Here is a 17,645-nt window from a genome sequence, read left to right as displayed (position 1 = left end):
GCACAGCGGAGGGTCAATCGCCGATTGATGTTACCGTCGCCGCAAACCATGGGTATGTACAATGCCCGTCATTCGATTACGTGCAGACCCTACCCTTTAGTTGAAAAGATTGCAGGGCTGCTAATAGAAAAATACTGACTTCATTAACTGTCACTTACCTCTTGATGGGCGTAAGATGTACAGGCGCCGCGGAAATGGAGCTCCAACGCGCACGACGAAAACGTTCACCTGGAGCTGACAAACGTTCACGCTAGAACTCATGAGCACATAACACAACCACCACGTTCGGAGAAACGCGCGAACTGAGCGTGTACGAGCAGACTCAGGGTTGCCAGTTCGCTCCAACCACAGGTCGCCAAATTGGCCTCCGCAGTAGCCCAAATGTAGCCAAAAGCGAAACTTTTGAGTAGCCCAGAAGTAGGCAAAAAGCTTTGTCTTTTTGTGAAATCACTTCTTAAGCATATTGAATTAATTTTCGGCATGAATACCTACGTATTAAATTTTCCACTCTTGACCACTCATGACCTCCGACGTCACGAAGGCCATGCGGCACGGAAAACAGCTGCTGCACAAGCGCAAGAAGTGCAGAAACGCTGGCATGCAGGCAAATTGACGATAAGACAAATGCGGTCTTCATTGCAAATGCACTGTTTTATTTTTCCAAGAGCACCAAAATATCACGAAAAGAACGACACACAAGTAGCACCGTGCACTAAACACGCTAAGCAATGGCATGCATTCAGGCGTTCAGTATTATTACTGACAGCTCATGATAATTTCGCTTAACACCACACAATACACTAAACGAAAAACTACAAAAATTGCAAGACAAAGTCTAACACAATAGATGGCGGTTGGTACAAAATATAGTACGCTATATAGACATAAAGAAGTATGCTATGATTGAGCATCACGAGCTTATTGCAAAGTGGAACTGCTTGGTCCATACGAAATGTCAGAGCTGAAACGGGACAAAAATCCTTGGCCCGGTTTAAAATCCTTACAGCAGCCTCCGTTCTTGGCCAGGCCAAACATCACGTGGAGGAGCGCTACCAGTGTCTCGTTCGACATTCAATTTCGAAGGTCGGTTTTAATGAGCGAGACCTGGCTTAACACTCGTTCAACGGCGGCATTTGATACGGATAGCGATAGCGAAGACAGGAGTGTTTGGAGTTGTGTAGGGAACGGATGGCTGTGGTGGCTGTGGGGCAACTGAAGAGGATATGTTCTACGTTGGCGTTGGAGCAGAGGCAATTTGGGCAGGAAGGGTCCGAACGAATTGCCACGCAGTCGCCATGCGGCAGGCAGAAACTACGGCAAATGTTGGTTAGGTTCAGCTCGGTGTTCTCCCTCCGTTCTGGCGCCGAGGTCATCCGCGGCGCACCGTCCACGGGAGCTAAAAGCATCTCAGGCTTAAAATGTACCTATAGGACGCCGAAAGCTCTCATGTGGACAGCTAGCAACAGTCTATGTTCACTGGCTCGCGCGCGCGGGTAGCGTTAGTTCCCAGATGGAGACTTGTTTCCTGAAGCCAGATTTCTTAATCAAAATCCATATGTGTTCTCTCACATAGAACTTGCAAATTTTGATTTTGTAACAGACGCGCTCAATTTCTTTAACCTGCTGTCGTCTGCATTTTGATTTCAGCGTGCTTTTCATTTCTGCTTAACTATTTTTGCATTTTTTTACGCGGGAAAAATTGCCGCCCAAAAATAGCCGCATAGCCAAAAGGAAAATTCTGACGCCAGCTCGGACAAAAAGTCGCCCAATTTGGCTATTAATAGCCCAATCTTGCAACCCTGCTCGGAGCGGTACGAGCGCGGAGCGCACCAACCCGGCAACCTTGAGGCATTTCTAGCTTGCAGAGAAGGGCGAATAGATCCAATAAGAAGGCGGCGTTAAGTCATGTGACCGACTACGCGCAAATCAGCGCAAAGCGCGCGCCTGCATGCAACAGACAGTGGCGGCGTGACGGTTCGACTGGGTGATGGCAGTCACTGCTCTGTTCTACGGCAGGTGTTCAGCCGTAACCGAGGTTGCCGTACTCGGCTTTCTCATTACGTTCAGAGATCGTAGAAGCGTAGGACATGATTGATGCGATTACGCCTTGCGGTAGGTGGTAATGCGCGGCTGTTCCGGCGCTCTGCCTACCACTTTGTGACGTTTCTTCCCGATATGCTTGTGCAGTTTCGGTCGTTCATTGCAACTTCTCCGTTTATCGTCGACATGGGAAGTTTGATCCTGAGTGCAGCAGCTTCACGTTGCTGTGTGAGATGTCTTTTCGCAAGAGCGTGCACTGAAGGCAGCCATGGAGGAGACTTCACATTCCGCGATATGATCACGTAGTACGTGCTGGATTGTGTCTGTTGGTCCCACATATAGCATGTATAGGACATATCCATAGGATTGAAGTTTTGGGATTTTGTTTAGATCCCAAAAGTTCAATCGTGTGGATGTCCGAAGGATGTCTTAAATAGGCCATGTTATGCACTGGACGTCCTGACCGGGACTTGGACGTTCGGATCTAATCGCAATGTCTAGAGGATATTCGTGGTCCAATGGGATCTGTTCTAGGTTCAGATTTTCAGCCGACTTCTTTTGCATTAGAATTCTCAAGCACTCTTCGCAGCCGGTCTTCAGTAGGTTCGCGCAGAATATATCTGGCTGAAATATATCTGTCAATATATCTGCAGAATATACCTGGCAAGATATATCCGCGCAGAATATATCTTGGCTCGAAATGGTAATCGCACACCGCTGACGACTCGATCAGAGGCTTGTCATCCCTCCGGAGGTTAAGCTCCCACTTTCTACGGAAATCTTCGTCCCTATATACTCTGTTTCATACATAGCAGTCAACGCTGCGGAAGCTACTCAAGAAGTTATGTCAAGAAATCATTCCGCGCGTTCCGTCTATGCTTCGCTGCGCGCCAACAGCGTTGGCTCGCGCGAGCATGCACGTGAGACTCCTCGCGACGGGTTGCAAATAAAAAACCCGAAAAGAATAGTAAAATTAAGTGACCTAAAACAACGCATTAGCAGCCGTATACCGCAATGCGTTTGTTTCTAAGGATTAAAACTTGTTTCCATTCAATACTGAACCTATATAAAGAACAGTTGCGCACAATGCTGTAAACAACATCGAACTATATCCAAGTGCGAACGAAGCCACTGCAAGAAGTCTCTCTATAGCCTCCACAGCGTTGACTGCTTTGTATAGAACAGAGTATATAGGAGCTGCAAACAACGACGCCTTCGGAGCGCCGTGTAGCCGCTCCGGCGACCCGGAGCAAAACAGTGTGCTAGTCCGTCCTCCGCTTCGGCATGTCGCGAACTAGATGTCCTCGCAATTCTAAATGTCTGCAAGGCACTCCAGTAATTTTAAAGAACACACCGGTACACGTGTAGTCGTCACTTTGTGGCTGCCGACTCGGCAGTTTTTCAGACTCGGGAGTAGGGCAGCCGTGCGTGCTGTCCCTAGCAAAAGGCGCAGTAGCGCCACTGGAAACCCTAGCGGCGGTCCGTGGTGTTCCCGACCGCTGAGGCATGCGGCGTGGGCTTCCAGTCGTGCCACTATAGAGTACATTCTAGTTCACTATATTCTTACCGTCTAGTGTGCCGTGCGGAAAGTCTTTCTGTACGGTAAAGTGCGCGCATGCGCAGTCCTCGGTTGGTACGGTATTACCGCACGTACGGCACTGCTAAAACTCTCTATTGACCGAATCCGATACGATCCGTCACATCTTGAAGGGCATCGATGACGACGCCTTTCAAATGCCCCTATCGAAAAACCCGCAGGCCGTCGTAGAAGTCGCTGATCTTTGTCAGAGTTACGATGAACTCTTCAGACGTGTATACTGACTCGGCTTTCTTCCACGGAGGATGCTTCTGCTTCGATTTTAACCGCAGTTCCCGACCACGGCCCCCTGCTCTGCGAGATCAAAGAGTGCATTCGTGCCGAAGTCGCTCGGCAGCTGTCTCTGCTCACTGCCGTTCCAAGTTCTACGCTATCCTTGACTGCAAACCTGCGACAAATGATACAGGCGCAAGTATCTGAGGCTATTCTGTCCCCGCGTGCACCGCCGCCGGCACCTACTTCTATAACTTACGCAGAAGTTGTAGCGCAGACCGCGCCGCCGACGTTCTCGCCACCACAGCCGGCTGTAATCACGTCCTCCCGCATTTCCACCAGGTCACCAGCCAACACTGGACCATGGCGCACGCCCGGCAATCTCCCAATATGCTTCTATTGCGGCATCCCTAGTCATATTGCGGCATCCCTAGTCATGTGGCACGGTTCTGTCGACGTCGCTTGTCTTCCCCGAGCTGGCCAACCTGCATCATCCTACGCCCCTCCAATTCCGTTCTTCTCGTAGGCCTCGTGAATCACATCCGACTTCTCTACGCACCGCCAATTCTTCTGCGCACCCGATCGCCGCTCGCCATCCCCACGAGGCCGTTCGCTTTCTTCAATGAGTCGTCGTCCCACTCCTAGCGAACAGAAAAAATAGTCGCTGCAGTTCCCGAGGCAAGAACTGCGTCTGTGTCGAACAAAACAAGGCATCGCTGTTTCTGTAATTACCTAAGAACACTCGCTCAGAAAAGTAAGGCCACCCTTGTATACCTTGCCGCTCCATACACCACCCCGCACCTTCACCAAATATGTAACGCGGTTTAATTAACAAGCCAGAACGATACACAGGCAGGTCTGTTATATAGCGTCAGGCACCGATCGCGCCAGCTCTGTCCTCGAGCGAGCCGTTGACGATGCGGCGCCTGAAGCACACGCCTGTCTCCTTCAATACACTATATATATATATATATATATATATATATATATATATATATATATATATATATATATATATATATATATATATAAAAGTTAGGGATGCTTACCAGGTCAAAGTTTCCCAGCTCGCGGTTTACTACCCTCGACTGGAGTGGGAGAAATAGGGGTTGTAAAGAAGGTGGAGAGATAGACATTGAAAAAAGATATGAGAAACGGTTTGGCTTCGACAACCACGGAATGCCGTACGAAAGCACATTTTCTTGGACGAAATAAGTCATTTTCTTGCACCAGGTTAGGCATTGGTATGCAGTTGCTTGACCGGTTGCTAATTAAATACTTTACAGTAGCGATATCATTGTTAAACTTCTTTCATTGCACACATGTTATGCATAGTCATGCACACTGGATAGCACATGACATGAGAACTGTATTGAAATAGGGCACAACGGGATGGCACAACACAAAGGAAGACAAAATTAAAAAATTAAATTATGGGGTTTTACGTGCCAAAACCACTTTCTGATTATGAGGCACGCCGTAGTGGAGGACTCCGGAAATTTCGACCACCTGGGGTTCTTTAACGTGCACTAAATCTAAGTACACGGGTGTTTTCGCCCCCATCGAAACGCCGCCGCCGTGGCCGGGATTTGATCCCGCGACCTCGTTGCTCAGCAGCCCAACACCATAGCCACTGAGCAACAACGGCGGGTAAAGGAAGACGAATAGAGGCGCAAACTAACAACTGATTTTATTGAAGCCCGACCCGCAGGAATATATATCCACAAGCTTCGCAGACGCACCGTTAGAAGGAAAAACGGAATTCATCAAACAGAAAGTAATTAAACCACGCGCGAAAGGAATCTCATTTCTGCATTGTGGAGTGCAAGGGAAGTTTCGCTTACACAATCCTTACCTTGTGAACCACGTTTCTGTGGCGTAAAAATCCTAGGCAAGAGCAAGCAAAAAGCTGCTCGTGAAATGTTAGAAGCATCCTTTATGAGAAAAGCAGGTCAAGATTGTGTAAGCGTAACTTTGGTTGCACTACACAATGCAGAAATGAAGTTCCTTTGGCACCTGGCTTAATAACTTCCTGTTTGACAAATTCCATTTTTCCATGTTTTTCCATTTTACCGTCTGCGCTGCTTGTGAACCTGTGGGTCGGGCTTCAACAAAATCAGTTGTTAGTTTGCATCTGTGTTCGTCCTCCTTTCTGTTGTGCCGTCCCATTGCGCGCTATTTCAAGATGGTTCTCACTTCAAAATACCAACTAGCCCAACATTCAAGTCCTTTAATTTATTGCATATACATACAGGGCTACTTCGTGGACACAGGAGGAGGATTGGAGAATTGCCCAAAGACCGTATTCTGGTCCGTATAGTAATTTGAAGCGGGTTTGATCTCTCTTACGAGATGAAATCTCTTCTTAAGACAGTTGCGACGAAAATCCCGATTCACTTTTCGTAGTTACTTCAAACATGTGCACGCGGGCGTCGGTGCCCACAAGGCGAGACGTGTAAGGGAGGAGTGACTAAGCGGCGCGGACGCACGCACGTTTAGGGAGCGCGGTAGACTTCCGTGACGTCACGCACGGCGGTGCGTGTGAGCGTCCCCAGAGGACAATGGAGGCGGAGCCGGCCGTTTCGCGGGCACAGAAAAAGAGACTGTGCCCACGCGTTTCGCGCGAACGCGCGGGGCTGTATGAAGAGGCTTCATACAGACGGAGGCGAAATCCAGGTTGGTAGGCAAGTAGTTTCGCACTAAAACAGAAAAGGGGATCCCAATAGAAGCGTTCCTAATAAGGCCGGTGGATCGCAAGGAGCACAGTAACGCTTGCACAGCCTTCTGACGTGATGATAAGACCCTTCGGTAATGTGAAGCTCTTTATTCCGACAGATGCTGGTCGTCCATCTGGTTTAGCACGAAGGAGAGGGATTGTCTCTCTTCACTGTACTCTGCGCACTTGCACAGAACACGACGTATTAAGCCGAAAGCCTGAGATGACTCATGGGTCGAAAAATCCGATGTTCGATGTTGTGGCAGCAAAATTCATAGGGAGTCGAACCCATGACCATTGGTGTTAATTAGGGCGTGTGTTCTGTGTCTTTATTATACAAGAAATATATTTATAATTTTTATAAACTTCTGTATACGAAAACATGAAGCCGAGGCGAAGAGCGTCAACAGGACCTGTGGTGGTCATTAAAGCACAGTTAATTATGACAAAGTTATGATAGAGCCGAATCATGATAGAGTCGAACCCACTTGAAAATATGAGGAACGGGCAATATCTCCAAGTTGGATTCAAATTGACAGCGTGAAGGTCGAGATTCGAGCCCGCAACCTTCGGAGGGAGTCGAACCCTCGACCTTTGGTGGGAGTTGAACTGACGACCTGTGGTATTAATTAAGGCAAATTAAGGCACTCAAACCCACGACCCAACAAGGAGATGTGTTTTTGGCACGTAAGACCTCATGATAAAAAATATATAAAGAAACAAGCAGATGTGGGCGAACCGGCCTCTCCAAGTTAGAATCCAATTGACATGATGAAAGTCGGAACTACTAGCTTTGGCGTAAATTAAGGCGAAGTGAATTAAAACACAGTTAATTAAGATAGGGTTAATTAAGGCACTTTAACCCACGACGCTTGGTGGGAGAGAACAATAGGAAGTAACAACGCATTCGAATAAAATTGTCAAGTAATGTAATGAATGTCGCGCGAGCGCGCAGGCTTTCGTCTTCATCCTCTTTAGCGTATCCTGAAGTGACTGTAAGCTTTTGTTTCCTCGTCACCGGGTCGGTCACAGGCTGCGGTGTCAGCTTGTGGAACGCGTATGCATCGGTAAACGCTATGGCCAACTATGCCCAGCACAAAAGGATCACGTTTCATCGGTGAAGTCTTGATGGAAACCTACGACTTAAGTCTCATTGAAATAATATGGAGTGTCAGTTGATCGACAGCTCGATTCATAGTAAAATGAGATTTATACGTATATACTAGTGTCACAATCCACAGCTGGCATGCTGCAAGACTGAGAGAGAGCGGAAAGGGCATTGTGTAATTCGGTAATAATCGTAATACTGTTTTGGTAATTTTTTTAGAAGGTGTGGTCAGTGGTTGTTTTCGAGCAAACAGGTACGTGGCCTGCTAGAAGCGATCGTACAGTGGCGTCTATGTTTATTGAACTCATTTGCACGCTCGTGAAAAGAGCCGGCTTCAGAAGACACATCGTCAAAGCGATTTTTAGAAACTTTTGCACATATACACACACGCGCGCGCACGCACGCGCGCACACACACACGCACACATACATGCAGGGTGTCCCAGCTAACTTCAGTCAGAGGTTAAAAATATGTAAATGCCTCGTAGCTGGACCGAACAAAGGCAATTTTGTTTGCGTCGCTTGGAGATACTAAAATCATTTTTTTTCATTCCGCTTAATTAGATAATTAGTCGCAATCAATTAACTTCTCAAATATTAGAATTAGATGAAAAGTGTCAATGAGAAAATTGTAGAGCGACACGAAAAAACTCCCCATGCAGCTTTCTGTTCCTCAATACGTGCTACATAAGTGTTTTTCCGGGCGTAAGCATAAACATAAACACACGCACACACTCGCGCGCACCTCACGCACACTCTCGCCCACACACAAACACACTTATAAACGGACATACATGCACACACATGAGCATACCCACACGCGCACGCGCGCGTGCGTATACAGACGCACCTACGCATGCAGACAAACACACACACACGCATGTACATAGACAAATACACACGAACCCACTCGGAAACACGCGTGCACATGCGCAAACACAAACATGCACGAACTCACATCCATTTTATACAAGTACGCACCCGCACAAACACACGCAGAGCATCGTAGTACGGGACCGCACGCATTATAATGCACGAGGCACTCCCTCCGACCCCCTTTTATTTCTTAAGCTATGATGGGGACAAACTAAAGGTGCGAACAATGTTAATTAATCGCACGATACAATCCAGCGATTGCTGGGGAGGAATGAGTATAAGTACAAGCTTACCAGGAAAACTAACAATAAATAAATTTCAATATATTACGCATCCTATTAGGCGTACACGTTATACGCGGATCTTGTTACCTTACATGGTCAAATAGCGCGGCCCGTGATAAGAATCGAGTGCACACCATGTCTTTCGCGTTTTTGTCTGCGAGCAAGCTCCGGAAACGGGTAAGCAGTCTTCTTTTTGTGCAAAAATTAAATGAAAACGAAACTTAAGTTCGCAAAACAACGAAACTCTTAACGGGCCCTGAAACACTTTTCGGACTTTGTAAGAAAGCGTTGCCGGTCTGTACAAGGGGTTTCTGTGAACATGTAAGCCAAATATTGTTGCACTGCTCGCAGAGAGGAATTTAGAATCTCGTGCCACAAACAGTGCAAAATCGCTTGCCCGTAGCTCGCTTCTGCAATGTCGTCATGCAGCGTAATACCAAGCAGCTGGACCCAACAGTTATTGGTTGATTTCGTGATCGCGAGAACTTTCTCAGTAATACTATAATTGTCAATTTTGAGTTAAATAAATCAAAGAGATGCATAACTGCGATTTCAAAATGTAGAAAATGTAGCTGGGGTTCAACGCGGCTTGAACCTAGTTATACGAGCGAAAGCTCTGTTAAGCTTGGTTTGACAAGGTTCTTCAGTGCTCCTTCCCGGCGAGCTATATCGGCCGGGTGCTCCGACTCAGCCTGACGCCTGCGGCGACGAGTTTCCGCGCTCGCACCGGCGCGTGCTTCATCCATGGCGAGAATGAACGACCAAGCGCCGGCGAAGCAGCTGTTAAACCCTCGCCTTATCACGCGGTACACCGCGGCGAGACTTGAGCGAGCGCAGCTGCGACGCCTCTCCGCAGCGGATCACGTGACGTGACGTCGCACCGTCACACTTTCGCGCCGGCGGCTGAAGGTCAAACGCACGCCGAGATTGACCTTGGGAGTTGAGCCTGGAGGAGTATAGAGCTTTCGCTCTAAAATAATTTCGTGTTTGCATTTCATGTCTGCACACGTCAGTTGCACCTAGCTGCGTCTGCTGTGCGTGACCCTCGAGATAACAGCGGCGTGCTGCGTAGCGTAGCCACGACGAGCTGCGGATCGGTGCGACAAGTCCTCTAATACTTGAAGGATTCGAAAAAAAATATTTGCAGCATGACATTCGAGAGACAACGTCCTTCAATACTGAGGCCACTGTATGATCAATCAGAAAAGTGTTTTCGAGCCCATTTATTAATCGGTTCTTGCTAACTTTCTCTGAGACCGGATACACCGGATCCTAGCTGACCCAGGCTCTTTCTCATTAGTATTTGAACGCATGCAGCTTGTATAATATAGGTTACTAGCCTACCTGCTTACCGCTGTAGCATTCCGAGCTTGTTCACTGCACATTTAAGAAATTCGCGTGAATTGACCGTGTGCTGCGGAACCGTGTGCTGCAGATGAAAAAACAACTGGCCGCAGGTGGGATACGAACCCATTCCTTTGATTTACGTGTGCGATGATGAGCTACCGCAGCTGCGTTTTCCTGTCCACTTTCTGGAGTATTTGTTTTACTACTAGAACCAACCCCCTGTGAGGGTTAGCCAGCGCCACCACTCATAAGCCTAGGCGGCAGATTATATATATATATATATATATATATATATATATGGGTGTGGGTGTGTTGCGGTGCCACACGCTGGCGACACCACTCAAATAGACCGACACGTAATTCAGGTTTTTGGTGTCGTCCAAATGGTTGTGTATGCTCACCCGGTCGTAGTAAGCGAGCCAGTCTTCTACGTCATGATCTTTGGTACCGTTGAAGATGGGTGGGTCGTGTTGACGGCATCGGGCCGGGGCACAACACGGTAGTCAGCGAGGCAGCGGGTTGTTGTTGTGGTGGTCCTTCTTCCGGCATAGTGAAGACGGGCTGCAGTGCCCGATTGCGAAGTTCCAGAATTGCTGTTGCACCCAACACCTCCACCAATTGTAAAGGGTGTTTATTCGGGTCGTAGAGCAGCAGTGGCAAACTCAGCACCAGCAGGTAGGGCGGAGCGAGAGAGCGAACTGGGGTACGAGCCATGCGATGGCAACGGGGCTTTTCAGCGTGCTGATCTTCATCACAATCTCCCCCCCCCCTCTCTCTCTCTATATATATATATATATGGGCAAAATGCACGCGTCTTTGGTTAGCGCAGCACCCAAAGTGCACAACTAAACGAATGAAAATTAATTGGTAGCTTATACAAACCAAGGTGAACAGTCACTAATTCAAGAGCAGGTTGCATCACGCTCAGGTGGCTCATTAAACAGTATGCTGTGCCACGGATCTTAGTCGCACAAGGGTGGTGACTGTCACGTGCAGTGCCTCTAGGAAGTGCACGCAGCAGTAAGACAGTATCTCCTTTCCTGCTTAATCATAATTGGAAATATTGGAGAATTGGGATTGCCCCGCAGAAGGCACTACTAGTAATAAAATCACCTCCAGCGTGTCCAATGTGTGCTGCAGTGCTACAGCTAACCTACCGATGTGGGGCAGAGCCCCTCGTTAAAGAATGGAGGAGGGACCAGCAACCCACCCCCCCTGACTTTAAGCACTGAATCTTACACGAGCAGCGTGAGCTACACGATGGCAACGAAGTTGCCGCAATGAAAACGCGCGCCAACCCAACGAAGCCTAGAGAGAGAGAGAGAGGCTTAATAAAGTCTAGGAGGGTGTGGAAGATGAAAGCTCTGAGGGCGCTTAAGAAAATAAGCTTCAAAATAACTTAAAACAACTGAAGCCTCTTAATAAAAAAAACTGGTTTGTGGCGCCATCCTATGGTTTTCTTCTACACTAGTCTGAGTGTTTACATGCTTTCACGGCAGGTGGCTGTAGCAGTACACGACCAGTGTGTGTTGCAAAAATAGGCTCAGAAACGACTCGGCACATCGTAATGGAATGCCGAGGTAGTTAGTCACCCATCGTGAATGTCCGCCTTCCAGAAACGTTGGGATTGAAAGAATATGCGAGGATTAACTGGCCAGCAGTAGAAATAAAAGACGTTTCGAGTATTGTCGAAAAAAAAAAAAAAAAGCCGGGAAGAGATTTACAGAACTGCAGACTCATTGAAGGCGTAGCGTTGATAGAGGTTTTAAATACGAAAGTTAAAATCGAGATCAGATACGCAATAGGCTCGATGGCGATATATGTAGTAAAACCTGATTTGCTCAAGTAGGCTAGGTGACTATTTGTCGCCGACCCATTTTAAGGGGGTGCGACTGTTTTCACAACAAATCCGTGCAGGGGCGGAGCCTCGCCTCGATGACGTATCACAATTTTCTTTTTTTTTTTTTTTCCCTCTGTTTGGCGGCGCGGTCGGTGTGCGGCGCTTCAGTGGAGTGAAATGTCGGCGCGCGTACCATATTCGCGGCGCGCGTTTTGTTTCGCTGGTGAACGCGCGGAATGCAACGATGAGCAAGCCTCTCTCCCATGGCTACCTGAAGTCAGACGATAAGCTTTTTGAGAAGTCCTTGGCTGCCGTCCACGAGAGGTATGCTGTGCGGACATCAGGAGACCTGAACAAGCCGTCTAAATGTAAGGATGTATCGACTGCTTCTTAATGTTTCGCTCTGCGTGTAGATTTAACATTGTAAAACTCAGTAGTAATTTTAACCAGGGACTCAACCTGGCAGAACGACATGTTTTTAGTTGCGGTTAGTGCGCAACACTAGACAATTGATTCATCTTGATTCGCCTTTTTGAAGATGGGGTTATATATTGTTCTGGTTACCGGTTCAGAGTTCCCCTAGCACCGATTTAATTTGGTTTGAGTGGAGTATTGTTCTGGTTACCGCGACATGACCTGATCTTCAGAAATTCCGATGAACGTAAAATTAACAACTGTTATTTTTCGGTTTTCAGTCATGATTACAACCGCGCACGCAAGGTAACCACGAATACAAAAAATGAAAGGTCTGCCCCTGTGCTCTTTACATATTTGATTTGAATTCAAGACAGAGCTGCGCTTGGGCGTTTGTTTTGTATGCATCTGCGCTTTTTTTTAATACTGAGAAAGCAATCGTGCGCAACACGGGACACGAATTTCGGTGGGGCTGTACTATGTGGCTAGAACGGCCACCATAGCTGTACTCCATGTCGTGACACGGCCGTCTGTGCCATCCGTGGTCCTGCTTCAAGGCATAGGCCTGATATTGAACTCTGTATACGAGAAGCTGAATCGTCAGCGTCGAGCTTTTTTGTCGTGTTATATTAAAATCCCAAGGCCCAACCAAACTGTAACATGTTGGTTTTTTGGCGCTGCTTGCAAGTTGTTACTTAAGACCACACAAAAAAGTCTGGGTAATTAATAATATTAATTATTATTATTATGACTGAGGAGAGCCAGTATCTCTAGCCAGAGGCATGCAGAGCTTAAGGTTTATTTGCTGCCCATAAACAAAAACTAAAGCCAGATTCGATATTGCCTCTGCCATGCATAAAACTAGGCGCCGTCATTAAATCGTCTTTATTGTTTATTTTCAGCCAATGTCGTCTTCTCCACAATCCACTGCGGATGTCAAATCTCTCTGGGGAATGTGCCATTTCGAGTTGTGAAGGAAACAGTCAGTCTGCAAGTTCGGAATGGAATACTACAACAAGACTCAAGGAGAAAAAGACCAGGTATGTTACATGGATGCGCTTGCAAACACTTCACTCTCATGCAGATATCCAGCAGCCTTCCAACTCAGATTGTGTGCAAGCAGTGTAAAGAGGACACTTCGCGACAGCTGTTTTTAACTTATTTTCCCTTATACAATGCCCCTTTCAGGGCCCTCAGGTTGTTCCTAGTAAATGAATAGATTTAGGAAAAGACCATTATGGCTGTGTACCAGGCACATAGCCAGTGGTTGGAGTGGCCCAGTCCCCCAAGAAATCTTCAGTTTTGCTGGGACGTCCTTTACCACCTCTCCCACGTGTGGCTTTCCCCCCCCCCCCTCATTCAGTAGTTGCGAGCCAAACAAAATCCTGGCTACATGCCTGGTGTGAACTATGGAAGCATGTCACTGTTGTTGTTTGTACTTACCAAAGCCGCATGATGTTACAGTTGACCTGTGTGTCTTTTAACATGCATGTAAAAACACCAGAAATAAATATACTTTATTTAATTTACAGGATTCAAGCACCACTGACCACTGACTGGCCGAAGGAGGTGTACGAGAAAAAGTGAATAAACCTCCAAGGCGCAAAAAAGAGGGTTCATGAGACTTTTCCCCTTTCCGTAGAACGGCTATGTAGTACGCACCATACTAACGACTGATGCACCATGCATCAGGTCGCATGTTTTCGGGACATGATGGGCAAAAACTAGAAAGCTCAACATTGACTGTTTCGAGTTCCACGATGCTAAAGTACATGTTGAGACTACTTGAAAAATACTAGCTGATAAATGCCAAGTTTAGACGATTGCCTATTTTCTTGTGCATTCCTGTTCCTTATGCAACCCCTTTTTTATATCCCCATTCCCATAGGGTGCCATTGAAGAATGTTTTAAGTCTGGATAATGAAACAGCTCCCTCAAGTCACTAGTATCAGTATGTATACCTAGAACATTTCGTTGAAAGGGTAGTTCTCATAATTGCCCACGAAAATGGCCAGTTTGCCCAGCCTCTAATTCCAGTCACAACTGTTGAAGTACTCTTGGCGAAATTGCTCTACTGTGTAGGTAACCATGCTTCACATTTTCAAAATAAACTCTTGGTGCACATTAGGCATTCTCTCAAATGTGCTTTATTCACAGTCGATGCATATTACAAGCACACTACTGAACTTTTCTTGAAGTAACCACCAGACAAAAATGCAATAACATGTTTTCATATACAATAGCTGCTATATTAAAATGTTAAAAGGAAAGTATAAAAGCAAGCACTTTCATGGAAGTATAGAAGGGATGCGACTTTACAAACAGTTTTATACACATACACTGAAAACACAAGCCTAAAAAACATAGTTTTATAGAATCAATGAATTGAGTCACCGACACGAAACATTAAGGCAGTATTTCTACACATACGCAGCCGTTGCCAATGTTGCAATTACATGACATGAGCATTCGAGGTGATGTCATTATTCTTGCCCCATATAGAAAAAGAAAAGTACAAGTCAGACTGCACGACGGCAGTCATCAACAGTATGAATTTTCTTTAATATCTTGATATCATCGACATATAGAATTCCAATAAAATTTCTGAATTGCAGAAGAACAGTGATTAACAGGCATTTTTTAAATGGCTATTCCTAATAATAATCCTCGAGGGACGCCGCTAATTGTCTTGTACAAAGAAGACGTTTGACCATTGACGTCAGCATGACATGACCCATCAAGAAGATAACTGCGACAGAGATTGACGACCGACGCCGAAACGCCAAAATACGCAAGCTTGACCTGAAGCAGCGATTGGCTGGCTACATCGAAAGCTTTGCTGGGGTCACAGTGAATTGTGCAAACTTGCCCCCTTTGAAGTGTCGGTGCGGAGGTCTGTGTCATGAAACTTGCGACATTTGTGATATTGGAGCGGCAAGAAAGAAATCCATGCTTGTTCGGGATCGATTAGTTCTGAACAGTAAAAGACAGTATCTTGTGAAGATCGAGCAAGCTCAAATATCTTAGAAGAGAAATCGGGCGATAATTCCAGACATCAGTTTTGCAGCCAGATTTAAATACAGGAAAGCACTAGCAGTTTTCCACGCGTGAAGGAAGAGTTTTTAAATATCGATTTCAATACTGGCGCTAATATACTGCCATAAGCTTTTAATATTGCGGAGGTGATCAGTTAGCGTTCGTTCATGAGCTTTTCATCTAACGCAGCACTATACACACAGGTGCTTCCGCGTGCTCCTGGCTGTCACCGGCGTTGAAAGCGGAAGCTTTTGATAAGGATGACGAATGGGCAGCAAAACAGTCGACAACTGATTGGACTTCTACTCTGCTAGAGTCGAGCAGGCGACAACATTCTCCCCGTTTACTGGAGCGCTTGCGGATATGCGCGTACTTCGAAAAGTACGCCGGCCGGTCAGAGGAGCTCTTTCCTAAGAACGCAATATAGAAGTTGTGTTCCCGCTTTTAGAGGCATTTGCAGAGCGTTCGAAAAAAGCGGAATTCTTCTCACCACTCATTTAGCAGATAACCTCTGGATTTACGGTGCACGCGCTTTTTATGCTTTAGGGCGGTTATAAGTTAAAATGAGGACCAGTTCGTATATTTAGAGTGACTAGGACTCTACTGTGGGGAATGTGTTTGTGCATGCTGCTCAAAACGAGCTCCGTAAACTCATCTACTTGGCTAAGTCGTCAACATAGGTTTTGTCTGTAACCAGTGCCCACTCGATGGTGGACTATAGTCACCACTCTTGAAAGCAAGGAGGGGGGATTCGCTTATGCTACTGGACCTCTGCCCCACAGCTGAGGGAGAGAGATTTATCTTTAGTGACAGATGGAACTTGTCCGGATGCACAAGGAAAATATCAGAATGAGAGCCATCTAAACTTGAGCATTCGACAGGCAAAGATCGAAGACACTACTGCAGCAATTGGCTATCAAATTATACTGCTTAAGGGAACAAAAGGCGAGAAAGTTCAACAAAGGCGGCACTTGTTCGCTCTTTATTGATTGTAGTCAGAATACCTAAGCGTGTTCCAATGGGTTCCAGGTGTACTAAAATTACTTTGTGCTTGCTATGGCAACATATTACGCTTTCAATAGCAGAGATGGCCTCATGTACGGGAAATATTCTGTGGTGCGTGAAAAGATCCAATGAATAATTTTTCACAGCGGGCTAGGCTGATTAACCAATGAATGACTCAATCACAATCAATCAATCAATCAATCAATCAATCAATCAGTTTTATTAACGTGCCCAGGAACAACTTCGTGGTGTTGGCACTGGCGCACGTGAGAAATGGTATGACATACACAAATATATATACACCAATAAACAGGAATAAAAAGTGCACATTCAATACAATAACATAATACAACATAACATAACATGGCATGATAACATAAGAAAGTATAACATATAGAAACACATTGATTCAGATTTCTGGAAGTCTGGAAACAGAGCACACGGTAACGGAGGACATATACAGACCAAAAAACAGGAATGAAGAGTGCACATGAACGGTCCATCACATGAAATAGAAAAAGAAAATTAAAATTTCTGAAAATAGGTCATGAAATGGATTCGAGGGCTGCTTGGAAAGAGGCAAATGTCTGTCGAACATGTCAATTTGGTGTATAGTGCTCGTTCCAGGTCCACAGAATCCTGGTTAAGGATTCTTTGAGACGCCAGAAGTAGGTACATGAAAATGTCAAGACAACCTAGTTATTTTTCGAGCAACTGTTATACCAATGTTATACCAATGTTATCCAGTATTTATGTGCAATCCACGAGACCATTTAAAAGTCAGCTTTCATGCGTCTGCAGTCAAAGTCTTCTAGACCGAGCGAGAACTGAGAGCAAGGCTGTTTTTCACGGCCGACCTGCCTGGAGCGCCGATATCGATGTGTGTACAGAGACAAATTTCTTCTGAACTCTGTCTACGTGACCTTTGTTAGGCCGGCAAGTACTGTTCCTAACGACAGCGGCATACAGGGGGATGTGTACAGTTTAAGAAATACGCCTGTATTTCTGGACTCTCTCGAGATTCGACTTGCTGTCGCCAGGGTACGCAGGCCGCGTTTAGTGATACATTCTATGTGGGGTGAGAAGGTGAGTTTAGAATCAAAGATAATTGCAAGGTCAGTAACTTCGCACTCCCGAGAGAGTGGCTTTGCCCAAGCGCTAAGGGAAACG

This window comes from Dermacentor variabilis, chromosome 1 (genome assembly GCF_050947875.1).
Source record: "Dermacentor variabilis isolate Ectoservices chromosome 1, ASM5094787v1, whole genome shotgun sequence".
Taxonomy (NCBI): domain Eukaryota; kingdom Metazoa; phylum Arthropoda; class Arachnida; order Ixodida; family Ixodidae; genus Dermacentor; species Dermacentor variabilis.
This window is presented reverse-complemented; position numbering follows the sequence as displayed.